The sequence below is a fragment of the Sciurus carolinensis genome, chromosome 5 (assembly GCF_902686445.1).
Source record: "Sciurus carolinensis chromosome 5, mSciCar1.2, whole genome shotgun sequence".
In the NCBI taxonomy this organism is placed as follows: Eukaryota; Metazoa; Chordata; class Mammalia; order Rodentia; family Sciuridae; genus Sciurus; species Sciurus carolinensis.
In genome coordinates, this window is record NC_062217.1 from 732088 (window position 1) to 757333 (window position 25246).

General features: G+C 58.9%; 1 protein-coding gene and 1 long non-coding RNA gene across 2 annotated transcripts in view; one reads left to right on the forward strand and one right to left on the reverse strand.

The window, feature by feature from the left end:
• Adprhl1 (ADP-ribosylhydrolase like 1) overlaps positions 1 to 11026 on the forward strand; it is a 28619-nt gene extending 17593 nt beyond the window's left edge. Inside the window, 1 exon segment of the mRNA XM_047552740.1 lies at positions 10001 to 11026. The gene's annotated coding sequence lies outside the window, so the exon portion shown is untranslated.
• Positions 11027 to 16081: 5055 nt separating this feature from the next.
• LOC124984743 (uncharacterized) lies at positions 16082 to 20279 on the reverse strand. The gene is made up of 3 exons (XR_007108747.1): positions 19869 to 20279; positions 18867 to 19027; positions 16082 to 17336 (listed from the first exon to the last, which is right to left on the reverse strand). It is a non-coding gene; the product is annotated as an uncharacterized LOC124984743 (long non-coding RNA).
• Positions 20280 to 25246: the final 4967 nt, after the last annotated feature.

Here is a 25246-nt window from a genome sequence, read left to right on the forward strand (position 1 = left end):
CAGACACGCATTCAGACAGTCACAGACACGCAGACACGCATTCAGACCACAGACACGCAGACACACATTCAGAAGGTCACAGACCACATTCAGACACAGACACACAGACACACAATCAAACAGTCACAGACACACATTCAGACACAGACACGCAGACACACATTCCGACAGGCACAGAACACAATCAGACACAGACACGCAGGACACACATTCAGACAGTCACAGACACACATTCAGACAGTCACAGACACGCAGACACATATTCAGACACAGACACATTCAGACACAGACACGGAGACACATACAGACACACAGATACAGACATGCAGACACACAGACACGCAGACACATGCAGACACACAGATACAAACATGCGACATACAGACACGCAGACACATGCAGACACACAGATACAGACATGCAGACAGCAGACACGCAGACACATGCAGACACACAGAACAAACATGCAGACATACAGACACGCAGACACATGCAGACACACAGATACAACATGCAGACATGCAGACACACAGACACTGCAGACACACAGATACAAACATGCAGACATACAGACACGCAGACACATGCAGACACACAGATACAAACATGCAGACAGCAGACCGCAGACACATGCAGACACACAGATACAAACATGCAGACAGCAGACACGCAGACACATGCAGACACACAGATACAAACATGCAGATAGCAGACACGCAGACACATGCAGACAGATACACGCAGACCCACAGGCAGACACACACGTGCACTTTTTATGAGCGATTGGAGGGTGAGCCACACCCTGCGTCACGTGGTAACTGGAAGCAAGAGGACCCGGGGCTCGGTGGAGGCGGCACCGTCTGGGCCACCACGGGCATCCTCTCAGTCTGCGCAGCGCCTGGGGTGCCAGGCCAGCGGTCCTGCCTGCTCCTCCTGCTCATGTCCGACTCGCCTCGCAGCTCCAGCTGCCCTGACCCTCCTGCCCACTGTCGTGCGGGGCTGAGGGGCAGCGTGAGGAGGGGCTGAAACCAGGGAACGCCTCCTGGCCGAGCAGACATCTCTGCCACTCAGCGTGGGCACCCACGCAGGTGCAGGCGCAGTGCCCAGGCATCGACCCACAGCCTGATGCCCCCTGTACAGCAGGTGCAGTCAGCCACCTCGCTACAGAACCACAGGTAACGGACAGCTGTCGCCTGCTTCATGGACAGTCCCTCTAGACTGGCCAACACCAGTGTGGAGCAGCAGCCCCCTCACGGTTGCCCAGCTGGGTCCCTGCTCCGCCCCTGTCTTCCGGGTTTTAGGAGGTACTTCACCTCTTGGCATTAGATTTTCCCTATTCACAGATCTATCAGATTTACTTGTAAATATTGGGAACCTCAACCTGAAGGGTCTCTTGTTCAAAATCAGTCTGACTGGAGCTGGTGTGGCTCAGCAGTAGAGCAGATGCCTCCCGTGCACTAGACTCTCGGTTCTCCCCCAGCGCCAAGAAAACCCCCCAAAGCAAAACCTGTCTCATTTAAAATCTGTCTATTTATAAAAATCACTAGCAAACCTAGATCGCCTCTCTTTTTTTGTACTGGGGATTGAACCCAGGGGTGCTTAACCACTGAATCACATCTCTAGCCCTGTTTATTTTTTGTTTTGAGACGGTCTTGCTAAGTTACTTAGGGCCTTGCTACATTGCTGAAGCTAGCCTCAAACTTGCGATCCTCTTGCTTCAGCCTCCTGCGTTGCTGGGATTACAGACACGCACCACACGCTCAGCAATACCCTCTCCTTTGTAAGAACATGGCAGATGCTCTGTGGGAACCTGCCAGTGGGTCCCTGGTAGAGGAGCAGGGACTGGAGGCAGGTGGGTGTTGATCTGTGGCAGGTGCTCAGGTCCTGGAGGGCACCTATTGAAAGTGCCCTGTTGGGCACTGAGCCCTTCAACAGCTGAGCCGACCCAATGGGGCCCTGTGGAGAGCCCCGGATCAGATGGTGGGGCAGCCCAGAGGGTCTCTGTCCTCAGGCTATACTGTCCCTCCAGAGTGACCGGGAAGACACAGTGGAGCCCAGTGGAACAGCCGGGAGTCTGTCAGTGAGCCGAGGGAGAGGCTGCAGACAAAGGCCGAGGCCCCTCCTGCCCAGGGAGCTGCAGGGCAGTGAACTGAGGAGGGCAGGAGGGGCCTGCTTGCTGGTGGGAGCAGCTGGGGACGAGGCAGCCCTGGAGAGCACACCCGTGGGTCACTGTGGAGTGCATCCACTGTGTCCAGGCAAGAACAAGCAGGGCCTCTGCCTGCGAGCTCAGGGCAAGGGACAGGGGCACGGACACCGTCCTGTGGACACGCAGGAGCAGGGGTGCCGTGAGGGGTCCGTCCCCCGCCAGCACACAGCCTGGGCTGAGCTCAAGGGGAGATGGGGGACAGGGGAACAGACCACAGGGCCAGACGACCTTGGTCCCCAGAGGGGCAGAGGACGGTGCACCTGGGCAGAGAGAGCTGTCCCGTGGCTTGTCCTGCGAGGGGAAGGACGTGGCAGCAAGGTGGCCTGTCACAGGAGCCAGGACGAGGGTGGCAGTGCTGGCCTGAGGTGCCTGCGGAGCTCGCTGAGCAGGCCCAGTGCCACGTGGAGTCTGCCCAAGCCTGTCGGAGGCCTGAGGACGAGGTGAGGGCCACTCCCTGCGGGAGGACCTCAGGGCGGGCGCCAGGCTCTGGCGGCCCTGGCACGGCCCCTGCTGGAGCCACCCACCCTGCTGCAGGACAGTCCCGAGGACCCGGAATGGCGGTAGCTGATGGGTCCTCAGGTAGGGTGTGCTGGGCTGGGAGTGTGTCCAAGCGATTGTTTAGATGACCTTTCCACCAGCCAGTCGCCAGCGCCTACATTAGGCAGGTTCCTGGTGCCCATGTTTGTGCTGGCCCTGGAGGGTGGACTCCTCTCCTTCCCAGGCCAGACTCTGCCGCTGGTCCGGTGCCTGAGGGACATGGTGAACAGGCTCAGGCATGTCTGCTGGCTGCTGCTGGCCAAGGAGCATCCCAGGTGGGCAGCCATCTCCTGTGGGCTGCGGCCGCCAGGAACAGGCCCCAGAGCCTCCCACTGCAGGTTAGGCCAGAGAGCAGGGAGGCTGAGGACAAGACCACGGCGGGGGTCCATGGCAGACAGGCAGAGCTGTCCTCCTCTGATTCAGTGACTCTGGGGTGCAGGGGGTCCATGGCAGACAGGCAGAGTTGCCTTCCTCTGATTCAGTGACTTTGGGGTGCAGGGGGTCCATGGCAGACAGGCAGAGCTGCCCCCTCTGATTCAGTGACTCTGGGGTGCAGGGGGTCCATGGCAGACAGGCAGAGCTGCCCCCTCTGATTCAGTGACTCTGGGGTGCAGGGGGTCCATGGCAGACAGGCAGAGCTGTCCTCCTCTGATTCAGTGACTCTGGGGTGCAGGGGGTCCATGGCAGACAGGCAGAGCTGCCCTCTTCTGATTCAGTGACTCTGGGGTGCAGGGGGTCCATGGCAGACAGGCAGAGTTGCCCCCTCTGATTCAGTGACTCTGGGATGCAGGGGGTCCATGGCAGACAGGCAGAGCTGCCCTCCTCTGATTCAGTGACTCTGGGGGTGCAGGGGGTCCATGGCAGACAGGCAGAGCTGCCCCCTCTGATTCAGTGACTCTGGGGTGCAGGGGGTCCATGACAGACAGGCAGAGCTGTCCTCCTCTGATTCAGTGACTCTGGGGTGCAGGGGGTCCATGGCAGACAGGCAGAGCTGCCCTCCTCTGATTCAGTGACTCTGGGGGTGCAGGGGGTCCATGGCAGACAGGCAGAGCTGCCCCCTCTGATTCAGTGACTCTGGGGTGCAGGGGGTCCATGGCAGACAGGCAGAGCTGTCCTCCTCTGATTCAGTGACTCTGGGATGCAGGGGGTCCATGGCAGACAGGCAGAGTTGCCCTCTTCTGATTCAGTGACTCTGGGGTGCAGGGGGTCCATGGCAGACAGGCAGAGCTGCCCTCCTCTGATTCAGTGACTCTGGGGGTGCAGGGGGTCCATGGCAGACAGGCAGAGCTGCCCCTCTGATTCAGTGACTCTGGAGGTGCAGGGGGTCCATGGCAGACAGGCAGAGCTGCCCCCTCTGATTCAGTGACTCTGGGGTGCAGGGGGTCCATGGCAGACAGGCAGAGCTGCCCCCTCTGATTCAGTGACTCTGGGGTGCAGGGGGTCCATGGCAGACAGGCAGAGCTGCCCCCTCTGATTCAGTGACTCTGGGGTGCAGGGGGTCCATGGCAGACAGGCAGAGCTGCCCCCTCTGATTCAGTGACTCTGGAGGTGCAGGGGGTCCATGGCAGACAGGCAGAGCTGTCCTCCTCTGATTCAGTGACTCTGGGGTGCAGGGGGTCCATGGCAGACGGCAGAGCTGCCCCCTCTGATTCAGTGTCTCTGGGGTGCAGGGGGTCCATGACAGACAGGCGGAGCTGCCCCCTCTGATTCAGTGTCTCTGGGGTGCAGGGGGTCCATGGCAGACAGGCAGAGCTGCCCCCTCTGATTCAGTGACTCTGGGGTGCAGGGGGTCCATGGCAGACAGGCAGAGCTGCCCCCTCTGATTCAGTGACTCTGGGGTGCAGGGGGTCCATGGCAGACAGGCAGAGCTGCCCCCTCTGATTCAGTGACTCTGGGGTGCAGGGGGTCCATGGCAGACAGGCAGAGCTGCCCCTCTGATTCAGTGACTCTGGGGTGCAGGGGGTCCATGGCAGACAGGCAGAGCTGCCCCTCTGATTCAGTGACTCTGGGGTGCAGGGGGTCCATGGCAGACAGGCAGAGCTGCCCCCTCTGATTCAGTGACTCTGGAGGTGCAGGGGGTCCATGGCAGACAGGCAGAGCTGTCCTCCTCTGATTCAGTGACTCTGGGGTGCAGGGGGTCCATGGCAGACAGGCAGAGCTGCCCCCTCTGATTCAGTGTCTCTGGGGTGCAGGGGGTCCATGACAGACAGGCGGAGCTGCCCCCCTCTGATTCAGTGTCTCTGGGGTGCAGGGGGTCCATGGCAGACAGGCAGAGCTGCCCCCTCTGATTCAGTGACTCTGGGGTGCAGGGGGTCCATGGCAGACAGGCAGAGCTGCCCCCTCTGATTCAGTGACTCTGGGGGTGCACAAGGGTGTCACAGGATCATGGCCTGGGCTCATGGAGGTGTCTTGCTTTAAAGGCTCTATGAGGAGGCTGCCTGAAGTAGGACCTGCAGATGAACAGGAGCCTGCCAGAGAGGCAGGGAGGCTAGTGTGGAGGGAGCCAGGTGTCGGAGGCTGGAGCTAGGAGAGGAGAGCACAGAGTAGAAGGGCGGCCCTGTCTGCAGCCAGGAGTCCAAAGTGAGCTCATCTGCTCTGCCCTGGGTGTCTGCCCTCCTAGAGGCACGTGTGGGCCCTGGGGAGGCCTGGAGAGCAAGATGACTTCCTGTTCAGGTGCCGCCTCCACCTCGTGGGGCCACACAGGAGAAGTTCCACTCCCTGAAATCACAGCGGACCTCAGAATGTGGCTGGTGCTGTGACAGTGGCCTCTTAGCCACATGCTGGAGAAAAGCCGTGGTCGTAGGCTCCAGGACCCCCAGAAGGGGACACCATAGTCACGGATTGAGGGGGCAGATGTACTGAGGTGGAGGAGCTGGTGTGGGCGGGAGCTGGACCTGCAGACCAGGGAGGTGGCCTGCAGCGGGGAGCCCTGCCCAGCAGTGGTGTGGGTGGCCAGAGCACAGGGTAGCAGATCACAGGAGGGAGACTGGGGACCAGTGAGCGTTGTTGAGCACAAGCGACTCACTGTGGGAACTGCAGTCTGACGTCCGTCAGATCCGTCACCGGGCAGCACTCCTCCAGCCGCAGGGCCTTGGCTGAGGCCGAGGCCACCGTGAAGAGGCATGGCCTGCTCACCAGAAAAGAATGCAAGGCACTGGCCTAGTCCCCTGATCCCTGCCTATAAATCCTAGCAGAGCCTCTGACCTGCTGTGAGCAGGACCTCTCCTGGAGGAGGCAGCACTGGAACCTTGGTACTCCGCCAGGACTGATGGAGGAAGGCCCCTGCTGTGTCCACCCAGGGGTTGGGCTGACCGCCAGAGGGGAGCCGCCTGTCTGTTCCCAGTGGGAGCCGGCCGGCCTGGGTGGAAGGCCACACCTGGCTCAGAGCCACATGACTCCTGTGGCCCCAGAGGACGCGCAGCAAGCCCAACAAGTCGCGCTCACGCCACGGGAGGGGTGCAGCCCACCCCTGCTTCTCCTGGCAGGAGGGAGGGTGCAGGCGCCTCCTGCAGCCGCCTCATCAGGGAGGAACTTGGGGAGAGGCAGGTCACACCGTCCTGTGTGGCTGGGTCTCGTGGCCTTCAGGCAGGCCACCAGAATGTCCCCACAGCACGCTGTCAGCCTGGCTATTTCAGTCATCCTGATGACTCAACCTGAGAAGTCATCAACAGGGTTGCAGCCAGCCCCGCAGGCCAGGGCAGTGTGGCCACCACGCTCCTGAGGGACTGTGGGCCTGAGGCTCCTGCCACGGGTGAGGCTGCTTCAGTGCGTGGGGACAGAGTCCCTTTCTCACATCTCTGCAGGCCTGTGGCTCCTGGGAACTCTCCCAGGACACTGGGGGCCGGTCCTGGCATTGCCCATGAGGGTTCTCAGGCCCACAACTGAGGTGTGACAGGTGTCCAGAGCCCACACAGGACCTCGCTGGAGGGTGGGCTTCAGAACCGCAGATGCGCCCCGGGCGAGGTCCTGGGTACACACCTCAGGGTTCCGACCTGGGCCAGTCCAAGACGCCAGAGCTGTGCAGATGGGTGGGCTGTCGAGGGTGTGGAGGACAGACTCAGGGTCAGGCTGCTCTGTCTTAGTGTGCTCTGCCGGTCAGCGTCCCCTCATGGTGACAGCTTCGAGGGACAGCTTATACAGAAGATGGGAGGGCAGAAAAGCAGCCAGGCAGGAGGGCGAAGCTAACGGGGGAGTGGGTTCGGGCAGGGGGCCCGTGACCTTCCAGAGAGAACCCTGCTGGCTGTGGGGTGCGGCAGAGCTCCCGTGGCAGCGAGCTGGGCGTGCTCCCGTGGGTGGAGGCGGTGCCTGGGCAGCACCTTGTGTGGGGCTGGAGGTGCTGCTCAGGAGGACCTCCTGGAGCTGGGTCCAGGGGCCTGGGCTGTGCCTGTGAGACCCCGGATGTCAGCCAGAGACAGAGCTGGGCTGTTGCCAGGGGCCATCCCAAGATGCTGAGCCTAAGTGGCCACCAATTAGAAACTGCTATGTCTCTTCCCTAGCCTGGGAAATGCAAAGACATGGCCTGAGCCTCAAGCCAGCCCACCACCAGGGCACCACAGATCCAGCTCTGTCTCCCTCGGAGATGGGACAGGGCCTCAGACCAAAGCGGCTGTGCACGGCCCTGCAGCCCAACGGCGACTGCCGAGGCTCGATCCTCTGCTTTGGAATGCTGGCGGGGAGCCTGGGTCAGCCGCGGAGCACTCTCCTAGAGCAGGGGAGCCCCAAGACGGCTCTCTGGTGATGCCCAGGGAAGGTCAGCCTCTCGGGTGGACGATGGCCTCTCTCCCAGAGCAGCCTCGTGGGGACTCTACTGTGTGGGAGGGATGTGTCCACAGAGCACCGCAGGGAGAGGCCGGTCAGACAGCCCTCCTATGACCAGCAGGTGCTGCAGAGGGCCGCAGAGCCCCAGCCACCACATAGGCACCTCTGAGGCCCCGGCTCCTCTGTCTCTCTCAACCCAAGATGCTGACCAGGGCAGTCGAGGGCCAGTCCTGGTTATCCGCATGAGGACGCAGAGTGGCCCTGTCCAGGAGGAGTGGCCCCTTCACCTCCAATGGCTCAGAGGTCTGGGCTCTGATGACGGTAGCTGTGCCCTGGATGAGTTTATTCTGTACTCTGGTCAAGGGCTGGGGGCTCACTCCTCGGGGGGCTGCTGTGTGTTCAGGCTGGGGTTTCTATTTAGGTCCCATCCACCTGTCGGCTCTCCAAATGCATGGCTTCTGAGGCTTGGGGAGACCTGGCCTCGCAGTGGGGACCTGCCCCAGCTGCAAGGACCTCCTCAAGGGCTTGATGGGAGCGCTGCGCCTGTGTGCCTCCCCCTCTGCTGGTGGAGTGCTCCCACCTGTGTGCCTCCCCCTGCTGGTGGAGTGCTCCCGTGTCCTCCCCCTCTGCTGGTGGAGTGCTCCCACCTGTGTGCCTCCCCCTCTGCTGGTGGAGTGCTCCATGTGCCTCCCCCTCTGCTGTGGAGTGCCCACCTGTGTGCCTCCCCCTCTGCTGGTGGAGTGCTCCCACCTGTGTGCCTCCCCTCTGCTGGTGGAGTGCTCCATGTGCCTCCCCCTCTGCTGGTGGAGTGCTCCCACCTGTGTGCCTCCCCCTCTGCTGGTGGAGTGCTCCCGTGTGCCCCCTCTGCTGGTGGAGTGCTCCTGCCTGTGTGCCAATCCACTCTTTGCTTCTCCCTTAGAGCACTTTGCCAGTCTGCATCCTCTCACGGTGACAAACTGCTTCAAGAGAGAGCTTGTATGGACGACAGGCCTATTTTGGCTCACAGTCTCTGAGGGTTCAGTCCACAGTGTGTTGGCCCTGCTGCTTCTGGCCTGTGGTAGCAAGGACATCACTCAGGAGCATGTGGTAATCTGATTACCTGTAGCCCCAGCTACTCAGGAGGCGGAGGCCGGAGGATTCTAAGCTCGTTCCAGGCCAGCCACATGAGAAGGTCTTGTCTGAGAAAAGAGGAAGACTGGTGCTTCCCGAGCTTGGCCCAGGTCCTCCAGAAGCCTGGTGTCCTGCCATGAGGGCATATCCGTAGGCACCTTCCGTGTGGTCCAACTGTGTCAGAAAGGGAGGGTCCTCTGGGGCCTGAGGGCAGGAGCCCTCCGTACTGGGTGGTCTCAGGGCCATATCTCTGAGGCCTCAGGTGCTCGTGCATAAGGTTGGGGGTGAGCAGGGGACGAGGCTGCTCCCCTGTCACACTAGGGCTGGCTGAGTGACAGGTTCATAGAGGATGTGTATGTAGCTCCTCTTCTGGGGCGACGCAGAAAGGTGAAACTTACATCTATCGCATGTTTCCTTGCGGCCTGTTTCAGCAGGGCCAGTCTCTGCGGCTTGGTGCACACCGTCCCAGTGAGGCTGGGCCCCTAGCAAAGCCCCTGGGCCAGGCCGCCAGCACTCTCAGTTCCTTGATATTGGGTTGGTCCTGTGAAGACCCTGCCAGCAGGGCTGGAAGCCTTGTTCTGTCTCTGGTTGTCTCCCTCAAACGCACAGCCAGCAGGGGCAGCAGCAGGGCTGAGCTCTGGGCGGGCCTTCGCAGAGCTGCCTCAGAGCTGTGCGATGCCAGCTCTGCAGGCCGGCCGGGCTGGTGCGGTCAGTGGGTGCCGGAAGTCGTCTCCAGGCCCTCCAGCCTGGGGGCTCTCTGTGCGCCAGCAGGGTTCCCCCAGCTCCGACCTCCACGCTGTGACCATTCCTGGGGCCCAGTGTTCACTCAGCAACTAGCTCCTGCCCAGGAGCCCAGTGGGGTGATCCATCAGGATCTGCCTCCCATCCGGGGCCCTGGCCTGCAACTGCCATCAGAGTCTCTGCACTCGCGGCCTGAGGATTATGGTAGAATGAATTTCAACATTAATTCTGTCTGTCCTATTAAAGCTAAACATATGCACAGATCGTGCAGACAATATAAATTTTTATACTTCATTTTTTTGCCTATTTATACCAGCAAAATAAATCCTTTATTACTTAAAAATAACTTAAATAAGCAAAGTGGTTTTTCCAAAGTACATTCACAAAGTTAATGAGTGTGAATTTTCAAAGTACTCAGGAGCAGAGTGCTTAAGAAGTCAGTGCTACTGAACAGGAAACCATGGTTCAGGAAAGCTGTGGGCCTCCCTGACATCCCAGAGTGGACGGCAGGGATGACTCGGCCCCCCTGTGCGCTTCCTGCTAGCCCCAGGCACTCAGGATGTGGGACTGCCCATCACAAATATTCTCCAGACTAAGCTTGGGACAATGCTGGTAAAATATGTGACCGTCCATTTTTTTCCCCTACAGCCCTAAGTGCAGCAAGAGCCGCAGCGATAAGACGTCGATGGAACACAGGCTCTGAGGAAGAAGCTCAGCCGCACGTGTGACGAGGTAGCCCGTGCCCTCCTTGGCAGCCTCCTGATGTACGTCTCAGACCGTGCGGACGGGCTGCAGAGGGCAGCGGGTCCAGGGCACGTGGTGGGCTGCCCGCCGCAGCCTCAGGAGGCCAGCCGGAGGCCCACACGCTTCCAGCTTCTGCAGGCCAAGTTCCTGGGCACAGGCCGGGAACACCACCTCAAGAGGACCAGGGAGGTGGGCAGGCTGATCTCCAAGGACAAGCAGGGTCCCAGCAGGAGCCTCGTGAGTGCCACCATCAACAAGCTCCTCGAGAAGACCAAGGAGGGGGCCAGCAGCCCCGGCCAGGGGTCCCTGCCTGGTGAGAAGCCCCGCTGGGGACCCCTGGTGGGGAAGAGCACCGTGAAAAACATCCTGAGGAAGTTCCTGGCTGCGGAGGAGAAGGAAAAGAAGGAGAAAGAAGCAGGGGAGAAGCCCCCGGCCGGCAGCCTGCAGCCACCAGGGGCCTCCTGCCGAGGATTGTGGGCAGGAGCTCCATCTTGTCCAAACTGCGAGAGAGATTTGAGCAGAGCAGCTGCCTCCACTCGGAGGCCAGCCTGCTACCACTCCACAAGGAGGGGCGGAGGAGCCTGCAGAAGAAGATGCACAGGCCAGAGCTGCGGGTGCTCCACACGGCCACCATGGCCACCAGCTGTACCAGGACGCCCCCTGCCCGCTTTCTGGCCTGCACAGCTGAGCCATGCCGGCCCTCAGCATAGCCACTGTGTCTGCAGCCCCGGAGCTGGGTGTCTCACTGTGCAAAAATCAGGCACTTGGACTCTAGGCATGGCCAGGAGAGACACCAGCACGTCCCCAACTCAAGGGAACACCAGAGCCCAACAGGGACAAAATGCCAGGAACAGGGGCCCTGAGCGAGGAGCCAGAGGAGAAGCAAAGCCCTTGAAGTCTCAATTCCCCCAGGTGGCCACTCCGGGGACAGAGAACGGCTCTGAATACCATGGAGGGCACCCCCCAGCAGGCCTCCGGGCCTCTTGGGAAGCCCTGCCTGACCACGTTGCCCCTGCTGTCCCCATTCGGACCAGCCAGCCCCAGGGGTGTTGGGCCAGCTGAAGGGGACAGGACAGTGGAGCCCACAGCAAAGGAACCAGGAGGCCACATCTGGGGGCTGAAGGAGGAGGCTGCAGGGGAGGCTCCTGATGTCACCTTGACTGTGTGCAGTTCTGAGGATGAAGCAGAAAGTGAGCCCCCAGCCTCAGACAGGAAGCCCCTCTTTGCCACCCAGAGGCACCTTCCAGAGCAGGGGCCAGCAGCACAGGTCCCCCCGCTGGCCACCCCCACAGTCCAGGCTGCACGGCGAATACAGCCGGTGGTGGAGTCTCCACAGATCACCCTGCGGCTTCCAGTTGTCCACGAAATGCCGGCCCCTCCAGGGCCCCTGCAAGGCACCTCGCCTGGCGAGGACGGGCATCCCCAGGCTTCAGGAGGGCACGCTCTGGGTGCGAGTGCACACGCGGGGTTTCCCGCTGCGACTGAGGACTGCCCTGCCGTGGGGAGACAGCGCCCGTCCTGCGGGGCACCAGCGAGCCTTGGTGCTTCCTCCGAGCCGGATCCCCAGAAGCCCTGAGGGCCACTGCCTGCCTGGGTCCTGGAGGCCCACAGGTGGTCCTGGAACCAAACTCTCCAAAAAGTACCCTTGGAGGGAAGGGGAACAATCACAGCCTTGTGAGCCCCAGGGAGGGCGGCGGTCCCAGGGCTGGCTCTGAGCTCAGCTGCCAGAAGCATCTGTTGCCGGAATCAAGTGAAATTCCGGCCCCTAACCACGGCACCTCACCAAATTATTCCATATTTGCATCCCAAAGCCATCCAGGAGGGAGCGCCTGCTACCTCTGGCCGCCAGCAAGGACCGGCTCCCAGAGGCCCTGAGAGTCCTACCATGAGTGACAGGAGAGTCCTGTGTGGGCAGGAAGAGGGCAAAAGCCCCCCAACAGAGTCAGCTCAGCCACTGAGGGTTGCCCAGGAAGATGCCGGCCGTGAGTTGAGCAAGAACAGACTGTCCCCATTAGATGAGCCCCCAGCCTAGTGGGAGAGCCTCTAGGGTCACAGCGCCTGCAGGGAGGGTCCCACACCCTACCACACCACCACCGTGGGGCTCCTGGGCCCCCGAGGACAGGACGGCAGCTGCACGGGGCGCCCAGGACCCCCAGGACAGGACGGCAGCTGCATGGGGCCCCAGGACCCCCAGGACAGGACGGTACCTACTCGGGGTGCCCAGGACCCCCAGGACAGGACGGCAGCTGCACGGGGTCCCCAGGACCCCCAGGACAGGAGGGCACCTACACGGGGAGCCCAGGACCCCCAGGACAGGACAGCAGCTGCACGGGGTCCCCAGGACCCCCAGGACAGGACAGCAGCTGCACGGGGTCCCCAGGACCCCCAGGACAGGAGGGCACCTACACGGGGCGCCCAGGACCCCCAGGACAGGAGGGCAGCTGCACGGGGTCCCCAGGACCCCCAGGACAGGACAGCAGCTGCACGGGGTCCCCAGGACCCCCAGGACAGGACGGCACCTACACGGGGTCCCCAGGACCCCCAGGACAGGACGGCACCTACTCGGGGCACCCAGGACCCCCAGGACAGGACGGCACCTACACGGGGTGCCCAGGACCCCCAGGACAGGAGGGCACCTACACGGGGTCCCCAGGACCCCCAGGACAGGAGGGCACCTACACGAGGCGCCCAGGACCCCAGGACAGGACAGCAGCTGCACGGGGTCCCCAGGACCCCCAGGACAGGAGGGCACCTACACGGGGTCCCCAGGACCCCCAGGACAGGACGGCACCTACAGGGGCCCAGGACCCCCAGGACAGGACGGCACCTACATGGGGCACCCAGGACCCCCAGGACAGGACGGCACCTACACGGGGTCCCCAGGACCCCCAGGACAGGACAGCAGCTGCACGGGGCACCCAGGACCCCCAGGACAGGAGGGCACCTACACGGGGCACCCAGGACCCCCAGGACAGGACGGCACTGGGGGTCACGGGGGCCCCTGAGGACCACAGCACAGAAGTGTGGACGGCTTTCGATGGGGAGGAGCACAGAGCTCGGTCAGCTGGCAGTGCCGCTGCTGGAGGAAGTGGGCCCCTGGGAGACACTCTGCCCCCGGAACCTGGCAAGCACCTCTTCTTGACACCGCCCGGCCCCTACGCACAGGAGCCCAGCAGCAGAAGGGAGCACCTGGGAGGACAGGACGGGGCCGCCCCAGCAGGGGCGCCGGGCCAGGAGGTCGCCTTGGGCCCTTGCCTGGCGCTTGCTGAGCGCTGGCTGTGTGTTCCACCGGACTCTGCATCCGCGGACCCCCGGAGCCCAGCCAGCAGAGCCCTGGGAGGAGGCCCTGGACCCAGGGGTGCAGCCTCTGGAGTCCAGCCTCCCAGCCGCCCCACACCTCACAGCAGCCCCTCAGGGTCCCTGGGCCAGCCTCAGGGGCCTGCGGCAGACCAGCAGGCGCAGGACAGCGGGAGCCTCCAGCCAGCCGCACGTGCTTTCCCCGGAGCGGCCGGCACCCCGGCGCTCTCTCCCGGCCGGCTCCAGAGCAGGAAGCCCGGCCTGCGGGGCCGAGGGCTGCGGCCAAGGCAGAGAGCTTGGGGTCCACACGGCCAGGCCGGGGAAGCCAGAGCGACTCTTCAAACCTGAGGACAGTGTCACAGGGCACGAGAGGCCACACCAGACACAAGAGTCAGGGGGGGTTGGGAACAGAGGGACAGCACCCAGGGGCGAGAAGGCCGAGCTGCGTGCGACAGAGCCTCGGGCACAGGCTGCTCAGGACCCGGCGAGGGGACAGAAGGCAGCAGGGATGGCGAAGCCCTGCCAGCCCAGGGCCAGGGGCCAGCAGCGCCCACTGGGGCCCTGCGGGAGGCCCGTGAGGAGCCCAACTCAAGAAGGCGACCCCAAGGCTGACCGGAGCCCAGCCGTGCCCTCAAGGACATGTGGGGGTCCTACAGCCTGGCTGCACAGGGACAGGCCCAGGCCCAGGAACTGGCCGGCGGGACGGCATCCCAGGCTTGGGGGCAGCCTGACAGCTCAGCGGATGGAGCACCCGCTGCAGGGGCAGGTGGGGGATCCTGGAGGTCAGCCCACAGGGCCAGGGGCTGGGGGAGTCTGGGGACCCCATCCCCCACCCCGGGAAGCCGGCCCCTTGTGGGGCAGAGTGCTGCAGCCCCTCCCCCAGAGCCAGCAGACAGTTCCGCCCTGACCCCCCAGCCCCCCGCCCAGGAGGGGCTCCCAGACACCCCTGGAGCAGAGAGGGACCTGTCAGAGGGTGAGCATCACAGGAGGTCAGTGCACTGCCCAAAATACAAGGCACAGAGCTTCAGGGACCAGAGAGCCTTTGACCTGTCCTTCAGACCCACCCTGCTCAGGGCCAGCGATACCTTCGAAGTCCCAAAGTGAGACCCAGCTGTGAGTGGCCAGGGCTTGAGGCTCTAGCCTGGGGTTGAGATGTGCTTCCTGCCTATGCCATGCTTTGGGCGTCCCTCACAGAGACCGCTGTCCATCCCGCCCTTCCTCCTCCATGCCAGCAGAGCTTGGGAGAGGAGCGTTGCTGAGGCCTGCTCCTCCCACAGCACCGGGCTGCTTCCCTGGGGCCCTGAGGCTGCTTCTCAGCACCAGCAAGGTGCCGGCTGGGCTGCTCGCACGAGGTCCTGGTGCTCTGTCTGCACTGTCCCTTGGAAGGCACCAGTGCACACTCCTGACCCGGCAGAGCAGGACTCGCGCTGCGGGCCGCCCTGCCCTGCAGGTTGCCCTGCCCTGCCCTCTCATGCTGCTCTGGGAGCCCTCTGCTCCCCAGGGCCAGCCTTCCCCTCCATGTCCCTGCCAAGCACCCAAAGGCAGAGCTGGTGACTTGCAACCGGAGCCAGGCGTGTGTGGGAGAAAGTACTTCTCTGCGCTTCTGGGCCCCCAGGCCCGCAATAGCCAAGTGGAGGCCGAGGCTGCCTCAGGCTGTGGGGGCTCTTCTGGGGCCTACTCCTACCACAGACCAACAGACCGTGGGACGTGCCTGGGAGCCAGCCCTGCAGATCCACCGCGGGCTGTGTCAATGGCCCCTGCTGCCGGCCTCCAGGGCTGGCCACCCATCTCCCTGCCTCTGCAGAGTGCACTCTGCCTGGGGCCTAAGCTGTTGTGAGGAAGGATGGGGAAGGAGGCCAGCCACTGCGCTGCCTCCACATCACTTGGTGCACTCTGCCCTCTTCCCCTGAGCCGTTCCCTCAGCGTCTCCTCTGGGGCACGGCACACCCGTCCCAGGCCACCTCCACCTGAGGCTGGGCTTCCAGAGGTGCTGAGGAGGCAGCTGCCCTGCAGCGCAGCGCTCTGGCTTCTCTGCAGAAAATTAATTTCTGCTTTTTGAAGACTTCTTGGTGGGCCGGGGTTACAGCCCCGTTGGGATCGTGCCTGTCTCGCATGCACAAGGCCCTGGGTTCAATCCCCAGCACCACAGGAAAAAAGGCTTCTTGGTGTTCACTTCTTTGCAACTGAGCAATGTCCTGAAAACCCTTCTGGTTCTGGAGAAGGCGCTTGGTGCTCACAGCGATCTTTATTTTCTGTGCTACTTCAAGCTTGGAAAGCTAGCACATTCCTCCTTGGGATGTGCCAGGGAAACACCCCTCTCCTGGGGCCTCTGGATCCCTCACCCAGCTCGGAAGCTGCATGAGGGGCTGTGGGTGTCGTGTTCCCTGCCCAGGAGTTTGGGGAGCCTGCACCCAGGGTTAGGACTGGCTTTGGAAGCTGCCCAGATGCAGGGGCCAGGAAGCAGAAGCGCAGGGTGGCCCCAGTAGAGGCCCTGACCAGCCTCTGGGAGCCGCTGACGTGGAGCTGGGAGCTGCCTGGATTTGGGAGGTAGCTTAGGCCCCAAGGTGCCCATGCAGGGCCACCCCCACCATACTCCAGCGAAACATTTCATCCATTTTATTTATTTATTTATGCTTTGTTCCAGAAAGGTTAAGGGGCAACCTTTGGCGAAGCATGTGATGACGGACATGAGATAAAAATACTGCCCTCACCAGCGTTCCCTCTAAAATAAGCAGCAGCGCGCCTCGCTGCTATCTTTAGACAGACCAGGAGCCCTGGAGAGTGTCGGCTGGGTTCCTGCACAGCCAGCAGGTGGGCGCAGTCCCTCCACACAGCAGAGTGGAGGCCGTCCCAACAAGGCCAGTGGGATTTTCCATGCAGATCTGGTCTGGAGACCACAACACCAGCAGACTGCTGGCCGCAGTCTGGATGGGAAAGGGACTTTGCGTCCCGGGGAGAGAGGCTGCCAGCCCCAGGGCTGAGACCACCAATGTGGGGTGCAAACCATCCTTAGCAGACATTTGAAGTAAGACCCCAAGGGGAGAACAGAGAGCAGGGGTCCATCCGGGACTTCACTTGAGCACCTGGGCAGCTCTTCACATTTGCCGCAGGTTTTACAGACCCACGTGTGAGCGCCTGCACTCTTGCAAGCACACTGAGGATGAGGCTAGCATTTACACCAGTGTCTGCCATCTCAGCTATGATCTTTTAATTGTGTATCCACCCTCAGTATTTATTCTTTCTTCATATCCTTCTTTGTATAATAACCATTCTAAAGTGAATTAGTCAGGAAAAAATAAGAATGTATTTGTTTTATTATCTGCTTTAAGTTTTTACTAACTCCATACAGCTAGAAATAACTTCTAAGAAAGGAAAATAACTGGACTGGGGATGTGTTCAAAGGTTAGAGGGCTCTCCTACCATGCACCAGGCTCTGTATTGGAGTCCCAGGCTGAAAAAATAAAGTATGCTACAAATCTTTTCCTTGCATCTGTGAAGGGTGTGTGAAACAGGATTCTCAGGAAGCAGTCAGGGAACAAGGGGTGCATGATGGGCAGGGGTCAGCAGGGCTATTGTCCAGGACACCCAGGTGTGGGAGGGAATCCTCTTAGTGTGTGCTGGGGAAGAAGGAAGGGGACACCTCCCGCAGGACACCCCGGGGTGAGCTGAATGACTGCTTGCTCCGTTGCAACACACAGTGTGGTGTGGACACAGGCAGTGGGCGCAGCGCCATGGAACACCTGCCTCCCTCCAGGACACCCAGACAGCTTGGTGCCCACAATGGGCAACAGTGCATCTTCCCTGAACAGTGCAGGACCACAGGCAGCATCCCACTGGTGTGCAGGGACAGGCAACGCTGTGGACAGCGGCTTCAGGGCCACCACAGAGTCATTCTGAGTCCAGCTTGACGGAGATGGTGCTCAGCTCGCCAGTGGTTCTGAAGCTAGAGAAGGAAGCACCCAGTAAAGCACAGGTCGCCCTTGTTCAGTCAGTGACAATAAAACAAGGGCAAATTTCTGAAATCCGTGGGCTTGCTGGCGTCAGCAGGCCATATGCTTAACACTCAGGACCCACAGCAAACCAAGGCAGAGGGGAGAGCAGCCGGCACCGCCGAGTTGGGAGGGAGACCAGCTCTGCCTCAGGCTCCCAGGCCCCGGTGCTCAGGAGAGCCCAAGGCCTGCCTGCCCTGGTCACTGGCTCGGGGGTCCTTCGCTGATGCGGATGGAGCTCAAACACGGCTAACAAGGAGACACAAAGGTCACTCATTATATTTGTCAGCAGAGCAAAGTGGTCACCCTTGGGCAGAGTGGCCAGAGGCAAGGGGTAAACAGCAAGGGCTGGAAATAGGCATGGCCGCCAGCAATGTCGCAGCTTCTCGTTTCGCCTGCACCAACTCTCACAAGGTAAAAAACGTGCCTCGGGTCGGGTCCCAGGACCGCCGAGGTCAGACGGCCCGCCCTTCCGCAGGCACCCCCTGGGCCCCGCCCCGCGCCGCTCCGCCGAGCGCTGGCGACCCGCCCTCTGCACCGAGGCCCTGACCCGGCCGCCGCCCGCCTCCGGGGTCCACCCGGGAGGAGAGGCTCCCCAGGCCACCGCAAGGGGCTGAATGAGATGGGCAGCAGGCCCTAGACCCGCGGGGGCTGTGGCTAGTGACTCGATGGTTGCCTGGTCGTGCAGAGGACTCAGGGAGTCAGGGGAAGGGGCTGCGTGGCGGAGCAGCCCGTCCTTGGAGGAGCCTTTGGCCTGTTCAACGCAACTGTGCAACCGCGCCCAGCCCTTTTCGTTGTTTTTTCCTGGTACCAGGGTTGAACCCAGGCGTGCTCTACCACTGAGCCACATCCCCAGCCCTTTTTATTTATTTTTTTTTTATTTTGAGACAGGGTCTTGCTAAGATGCAGAGGCTAGCTTTCAACTTGTGGTCCTCCTGACTCAGCCTCCCAGGTCACTGGGATTAGAGCTGTGCACCACAGTGCCGGCCAACTCTAATGAAGATCCAGGGCTGTACCCACAGTAACCCAGCAGACAGCTCCTGGGCACCCTTTGCCTTTTCTGCTTCAGCCGGCCGGGAGTGCACCACCGGCAACCCAAAGTTCTGTGTGCCTCAGTCCACCAGACAGGAACGCTCCGGTTTTTAAAGGAAAAGTAACACTGCGTTTGGGAATGTGCTGATGCAGGCTAAGCTGATGGAGCAAACAGCAGATCTTCTTTTTAAAATAAAGCGATTTCACAGTGTATGTCAGGAACCTTAAAGGTGCAGACTTAGTGATTCTGTCTTAGGACATATTACATATTCCATTTTTTCATTCAAATCTTTTTAAAATTTGCTTAGTGTTTTATTTATTATTCAAGATTAAGACATAGATGACATAAAACTCCATTAACAGATAGTTAAATTATGGCATATTATCAACGAAATATCATGCAGCCATTTAAGATCGTTTTTAAAATAATTTTCTGAAGTGAAGTGTCTTACCATGTCATGTCTAAAATCCACATAAAGCAGTAGACCTAAATACGTCTGTGTGAGTGGGGAAGGGAAAGCAGAATGAAAGCATGCAGAAGGGCGGTCCTTGCAGACGGTGAACAGGCCTCCGCAGGTGCTCTCCCGAGTCCGCGTGCCCGCAAGTGAAGCACCTGTGTGATCAGAAGGAGGTACCTGGTCCTTAGTGGCCGCCGAGGGCACTGGCGGGGAGCAGGCTTCAGGCCCCATACCTGTTTACTAGCCTTGCGATTCTGCCCGGGTGACATACCACTAGGCCTCGGATCCCATCTCTGGGCTGGGGACCGTGGCGGACGAGCCACCCCCACCAGGGCGAGCCACCCGGAGGAGGGCGGCAAGCAGCGCCGCAGGTGGGTGGCCGGGGCGCCGCCCCTGCCCCTGCGACCCGGGGCACCACGCCACCGCCTCTCGCTCGGGGCAGCAGGGGGCGCGCTGTCTCCAGAGCCCAGCCCCGGCGGCCTCCCGCGGTAGGAGAGGCTGCGCAAACGCGCGCCGCCCCACGGTCAGTTGCTGCCCACACCTGGGCGCTTTGGGCGTGGCTAGAACCAGTCCGGGCCGGTAGCGGGAAGTGGGCTCACGGACACACCGCGCCGGTGGTCACCGCCGCTCGGCCAGCGTCTCGGGAATGCAGGCGTGTCCCCAAAGCCCAGCGGAAGCGCCTCCCCTGACCACGCGGAGGCACTGCCCTCCGGCCTTGGGGACAGGACCCAGAGCCACTCCAGCAGCTGCCAGCTTGGAGTCCTGGCCTTGCCACTGTGGGCCACGTGGCCTTCCGAGGTCCCCGCGTTGCGTGTGCCCTGTCGCCTGGGTGGGGACATGCCCGCGCGCCGCCCGCGACCTGGCCTGGGGTGAGACGCTGGCGCTGCTAGGCTCGTGTGAGCACCGCGGTCACGCGCGGCACTCGGTTTGCCATGCAGCGCGTGGGGCCTCCCGTGCGAGGGCCGCCTGCTGTCGCCAGCGCTGCTGCAGCACTACCTTCTCTCTGCGGAGGGGCGTCCTGGCGTCCGGGGCCGCTTTGGAACAGCCTCTGCCCCGACCCGTCCGCACACCAGGCTCGGATCGGCGTTCTGGGTTTTGCCCGAGCGCAGGGCTGGAAAGTCCCCGCCTCCTCTCCGGTCCCAGGACCCCAGCGATGCTCTGTTTCTGCCCTGGGCAGCTCAGCGGAGGGATGTGCGATGGAGGCCAAGCACCTCGCTGGCGGCCCAGCACCTCGCTGGCACTGCGACCCAGATCTGCAGGTGAGACTTGGGGGCTGCGGGCGGAGGAGGGCAGCGGTGTCCCCGCGGAGGAGGAGGAGCAAGCGGCGGCGCCGCCCCAGGGCGCACCCACCGGACTGGGCGTGAGCGGCTGAAGCCGGACCCAGGGTCCAACCCCAGCCGGCTGTCATTCTCCCGGTGCGGCCCTGCAGGGGAGGCTTCAGAAAGAGCCAGAGACCGGGATCTTGGAGGCTCGGTGTGAGAACGCAGAACCAGAAGCCAGGAAGCCGGAGGCGCGTTTGCCTCATAAACAAAGTTTTCTGTCAAAGAAAAGTGGGAGGTGGCTGGCCTGGGCCGCTGGAAGAAACCCTGCGGAGCAGAAGGCAGCACAGCGCCAGGGTCCTCTGAGCTCCTGCAGAGGCGGGAAACCCACGCACAGGGCGGCCGCCGGTTGGACCCCAGCGTCAGCGGGACAGAAAAGGCTGAAGCACCCAGGCAGGCCCTGGATCCCAGTGCGGGGACGAACCCTGCGCTTTGCTTGTTGTTTCCACGGTATGCGGTTTGTGCCGCGTGACTGTCCGCACACCAGCCCTCCACTGCAGGGAGGGGCGGGGCCGCGGAGGCCAGCTCAGACCAGGTCAGGGGCGCCCTTCGGGACGCTGGGGATCCTGTTTTCCTGGGGACTTCCCCTTTGTCCCCCGCTAGTAGCGTGTGGCTATCGTGCTCTGGTTACTTCGATGTGGACTTGCGTTTCCTTGTCAAACTCCAGAGACTTAACTATTTTAGCAGTTTTATTGAAGCATAATTTGTATCAGCTTTTCCGTGACCGTGACCAAGACCTTGACGAGAACAGTCAGAGGAGGACAAGCTTACTGGGAGCTCGCGGTTTTCGGAGGTCTCCGTCCACTCATGGGCTCGACGTGGGGCAGAACGTCATGGCAAAGGGTCTGCGGAGGGCAGCAGCGCGAGCCTGGCTCGGGGAGGCAGAGCGCAGCGGCCGGTGCGCAACCCCCGGGGCCACCTGCTGCGGCCACACCCACTTGCCTGCCCGCAGCCCGCTAGTACCGCCAGAGGATCAATGCGAGGCCTGGGTCTGCTCTCCACCCACCTTTCTCCGCTGAGCCTTCCTGCATCGTCACTGGCATGAGCTCTTAGGAACACCTGGCCTGCAGCCGTAGCACAGTCCCGGCGATTCACCACTTAAAATGCGCCATTCATGGTTCTTCAGACACTCAGGCTGCGTCAGCCAGCCCCACAGTCCTTTTAGGACTCTTCCATCCTGGATCCAAGGCCCGCTCACCCTGCACCCTGCTCCACACCCCACTCCATTGCCCCTGCACCCGCCTCGCCTGGGTGATTGTTGCCCTGTCAGGCACCATGGATATTTTTTGATACCAGGTATCAAACCCAGGCGTGCTTAACCTGAGCCACATCCCCAGCCCTTTTTTAATGTGTCGGTGTGTTTGCTTGTTATTATTTGTTCTGACGAGTTCTACGTGACAGTAGAATGCACTCCACACGTCATACATAAATGGAGCACGACTTATCATTCTTCTGGTTGTACGTGGCGTACAGTCACACTGGTCTGTAGTCATATGTACACATAGGGTGATAATGTCCCATTCATTCTACCATCCTTCCTACTCCTATCCCCTCCTCTCCCTTCACTCCCACTCTGCCTGATCCAAAGTACCTGTTTTTCCCTAGTCCCCCCATTATGAATTAGCATCCACATATCAAAGAAAATATTCGCCCTTGGTTTTTTGGGATTGGCTTATCTCATTTAGCATGATATCCTCCAGTTCCACCCATTTACCTGCAAATGCCCTGATTCATCTTTAAGGCTGAGTAATACTCCATCATGTATATAACCACATTTTCTTATCATTCATTGTTGAAGGGCATCTAAGTTGGTTTCGTAGTTTTCCCTAGCCCTTTTTTATTCTTTATTTACAGGCAGGATCTTGCCAAGTTGCTTAGGGCCTTGTTGAAATTGCTGAGGCTGGCAATGAACTTGCAATCCTTCTGCCTCAGCCTCCTCAGCTGCTGGGATTACACTCTGTGTACCACTGCCCTGGTGCCATGTTTTAAAGGTTCAGAACTTTAATCCAGAGAACAGAGGGAGGTGGGACAGCCCAACAGGAGACAGTTGAAACCCAGGCGAGCTCCAGGAAGACTGTGCACCCCACGGTACTCAGCCAATGAGGGGCCGGGGAGGGACCTTGGGCACCAGGGCTTGAGATGCCCTCTGTGAGTGCTGGGGTGTCGCTCTCGCCAGCAAGAACGACCCGGAGGCGTGATGGGTGGCAACTTCTTTATTAACAGCTGATTCTTCTTCTTATTTCTTCCTTTTTTTTTTTTTTTTAGGGAAGTTATTGTCACTTATATAGGTTATATCAACTAATTAGAATATTCATGATATGTGGGGAGAAGATAGACGTATATGGGTATAACTTGAAGCACCTCAAGAATCACGCAAGAATCATGCAGAGGCCCTGACCAATTACTGAGACTTCCTCAAGGTGAAGTTAGTTGTATACGTGCAGAATAGCAGTTTTTCAACCTCACTGGCAGCTTGCCAGGCGCCATCTTGGCCAGGCTCCACCTAGGGCCAGGGGTCCTCGGCCCGAAACCCCGACAGTTCCCCCTTTTTTCTTTTAAAAGAAAAGCTCGGGACCAAGCCTGTCTTAGGCGGAGTGGTCAACTACCGTCCTTACCCGTCATCGGATAACTGTAGAGCTGCTACAGCTCCTGTCTTAGGTCGGTACGGAGTTACCTACTACCTTACCCGTCTGGTCAATGGTCCAGCCTCGCGAGCCACACTTGTGGGGAGCTGCCGGCCTCTAGGGCAGCCATGGCCTGATGGAAGATGATACGATCTCTCGCTTGACTCTGGCGCACACGCATGATAGTGCGTGAGAGGAAGATAACAGCAATGATCATAAGCATGCATAATGCTCCCGTACCAGCCCACTGCTTAATAAAACTGAAAGAGGAGGATAACCAATTTAGCACTTCAGACATTGGAGCTACATCAACTCTAGTAGCATTAAGGCTAGCAATTTGAGATCTAAGAATAGCAGTAAGATTATCAAATTCATAAGACCAGTTGGAACGTAGCTGAACAGACAAGATTCTAGACAAATTTGCTGCATAGCTGAAGTTATGATAGCTACAGGTGTAATGCACAGTCCCGCCAGATGATAAATACATCCCCACGTTTAAACAGTTCCTGTAAATGTCCATTTGTCTTGAAGTAAGTCCACTCGATGGTCATAAGGAGTATGCCTGCTGTAGATGTTGGTTTAGGGTCTCTTTCGTCTGTAGGCTGCAGCTTCATTTTCGGCCAATGTGATCGGACTGCTGTTGCTGTAGGTATGGCAGTTGCTAGTGCTGCTTGTGCAGAAACCACTATTGCAGGACCATAGCCGCTGTTGATGCCAAATCTCTCCTGTTTCTTGATAGTAACACTGGCAATTCTGCATCTGTAACCTAGACTGGGATGTAGGAAGGTAGGAAACACCACATGAAGTCTGCCAGCAGGAACTAGAAGCATTTTAACATTGAGGGATAGCACAAATCTGAAGTACAATTGAAAGACGCAGTGTTTTGTTACATAGTTGAACTGTTCCTCCTAAGAGACTAAAAAGAGGTAGTAAGTTAGTTTATTCCGTGGAAACACACAAACTGAGCCGCAGCTCCAGTAAAGCACCGGGTTACCCTTATTACCCAGAGTTAAAAAAAAAACCCCAAACAAAGAGACAAGAGAAAGTTATCTTTAGGGGACCTGAAGGTCTCCTCTATTCCCCCTTTTTGTTTATAAAGAGCATTTTTGAGGGTGAGATGTGTATGTTCAACAATACCTTGTTTTTGTGGGTTATAAGGTACATCTGTGGTTAGAGTTATTTTAATTTTAGTGAGGAATTGGTTCTTACCAATTTTAGTTTTTAAAGAAAAATTTAGACTTTATAACGTAGTACAATCTTTAACAGTTGTTTAACCATACTATATAAACCCCTATTTTTAAGACAATGTTTTAAAGAATAAAACTTAAGAGACACAAAGTTAAGAATGAATTAGTGTTTCTAAGAAATCCTTGTCATTTTACCATGTCATTTTACCATATAGATTAAACTTTGGCTTATATCAGAACATTAGTATTTCACCTTAGGAAAACCTTAAATAGCTTTAGCTGTTTTACATACACACAACCAACTTAGTTACACATAGACTTGTTGAAACTTGTCCTTTGTTACACACAGACTTCTACCCAGAAACATTTCCTTTTACCTTTTACTAAATATTTCTATACCCAAAACCTTTTATTTATTTATTTATTTATTTATTTTTTTTTTTTTTTTGTGCTCTGTTTGTGGTTTTGTTTGTACTTTCTCCTTTTTTTTTTTTCCACTGCGCCACTGTATATTTTTGTAAGCTCAACTCTTGTAAAGCCTTTTGTAACGCCTTTTTTTTTTGTCTTCTAGCTGCTGTCCTATGCCTCCAATTCCCTAATGTCTGTTGGACTAATTGAACAGCTTGAGAACACTTTGTTTCTTCACTAATTTATTTAACTCCATCTCTGAGAGTCCCTCTTCGCTCTCATCAGAATCTAACTGAAGCGCTAACAGAGCCCTTTTGTGACTCTTCTTTTACCTTTTCTAACACTTCCTCTCCCTGCGCAACTGCCTTTTGTAAAGCCTCCCGGGGGAACGCAGAGCAAGTTCTGACTAATGACCAAACTGCTAACGTCCCTGGGAGCGTTACCGGACAGCGCTTTAAATTTTCCCCCGGGTGTTCCCACTGTGGGATAGTTAACAATCCTTCCTCCAGAAACCAAGGTGAAATCTCCTCTACCTGCTTTAAAAATGCCCAAGCAGTTTGTCTTTAAGGAAGTGCCATTAGCTTTAAGAATTTCTTTCAAGGGACCTTCCATTCTACATCAGCAACCTCGTTCCCCATATTTTGAGGAAACTTTAACCTCTCGTTCCTAGGAACTTTATCGCAATCACAATATTCTCGTCTCTAGGAAACTTCCCTGTCCACTGACAGATCTGGGTGCACACTTTCACGGATCGTTGCTCACCTCACTCACCTCTCCGCGGCACGTAAGATTCCCGGGGTTCAGCAGCACTTGTCGCTCTCGCCAGCAAGAACGAC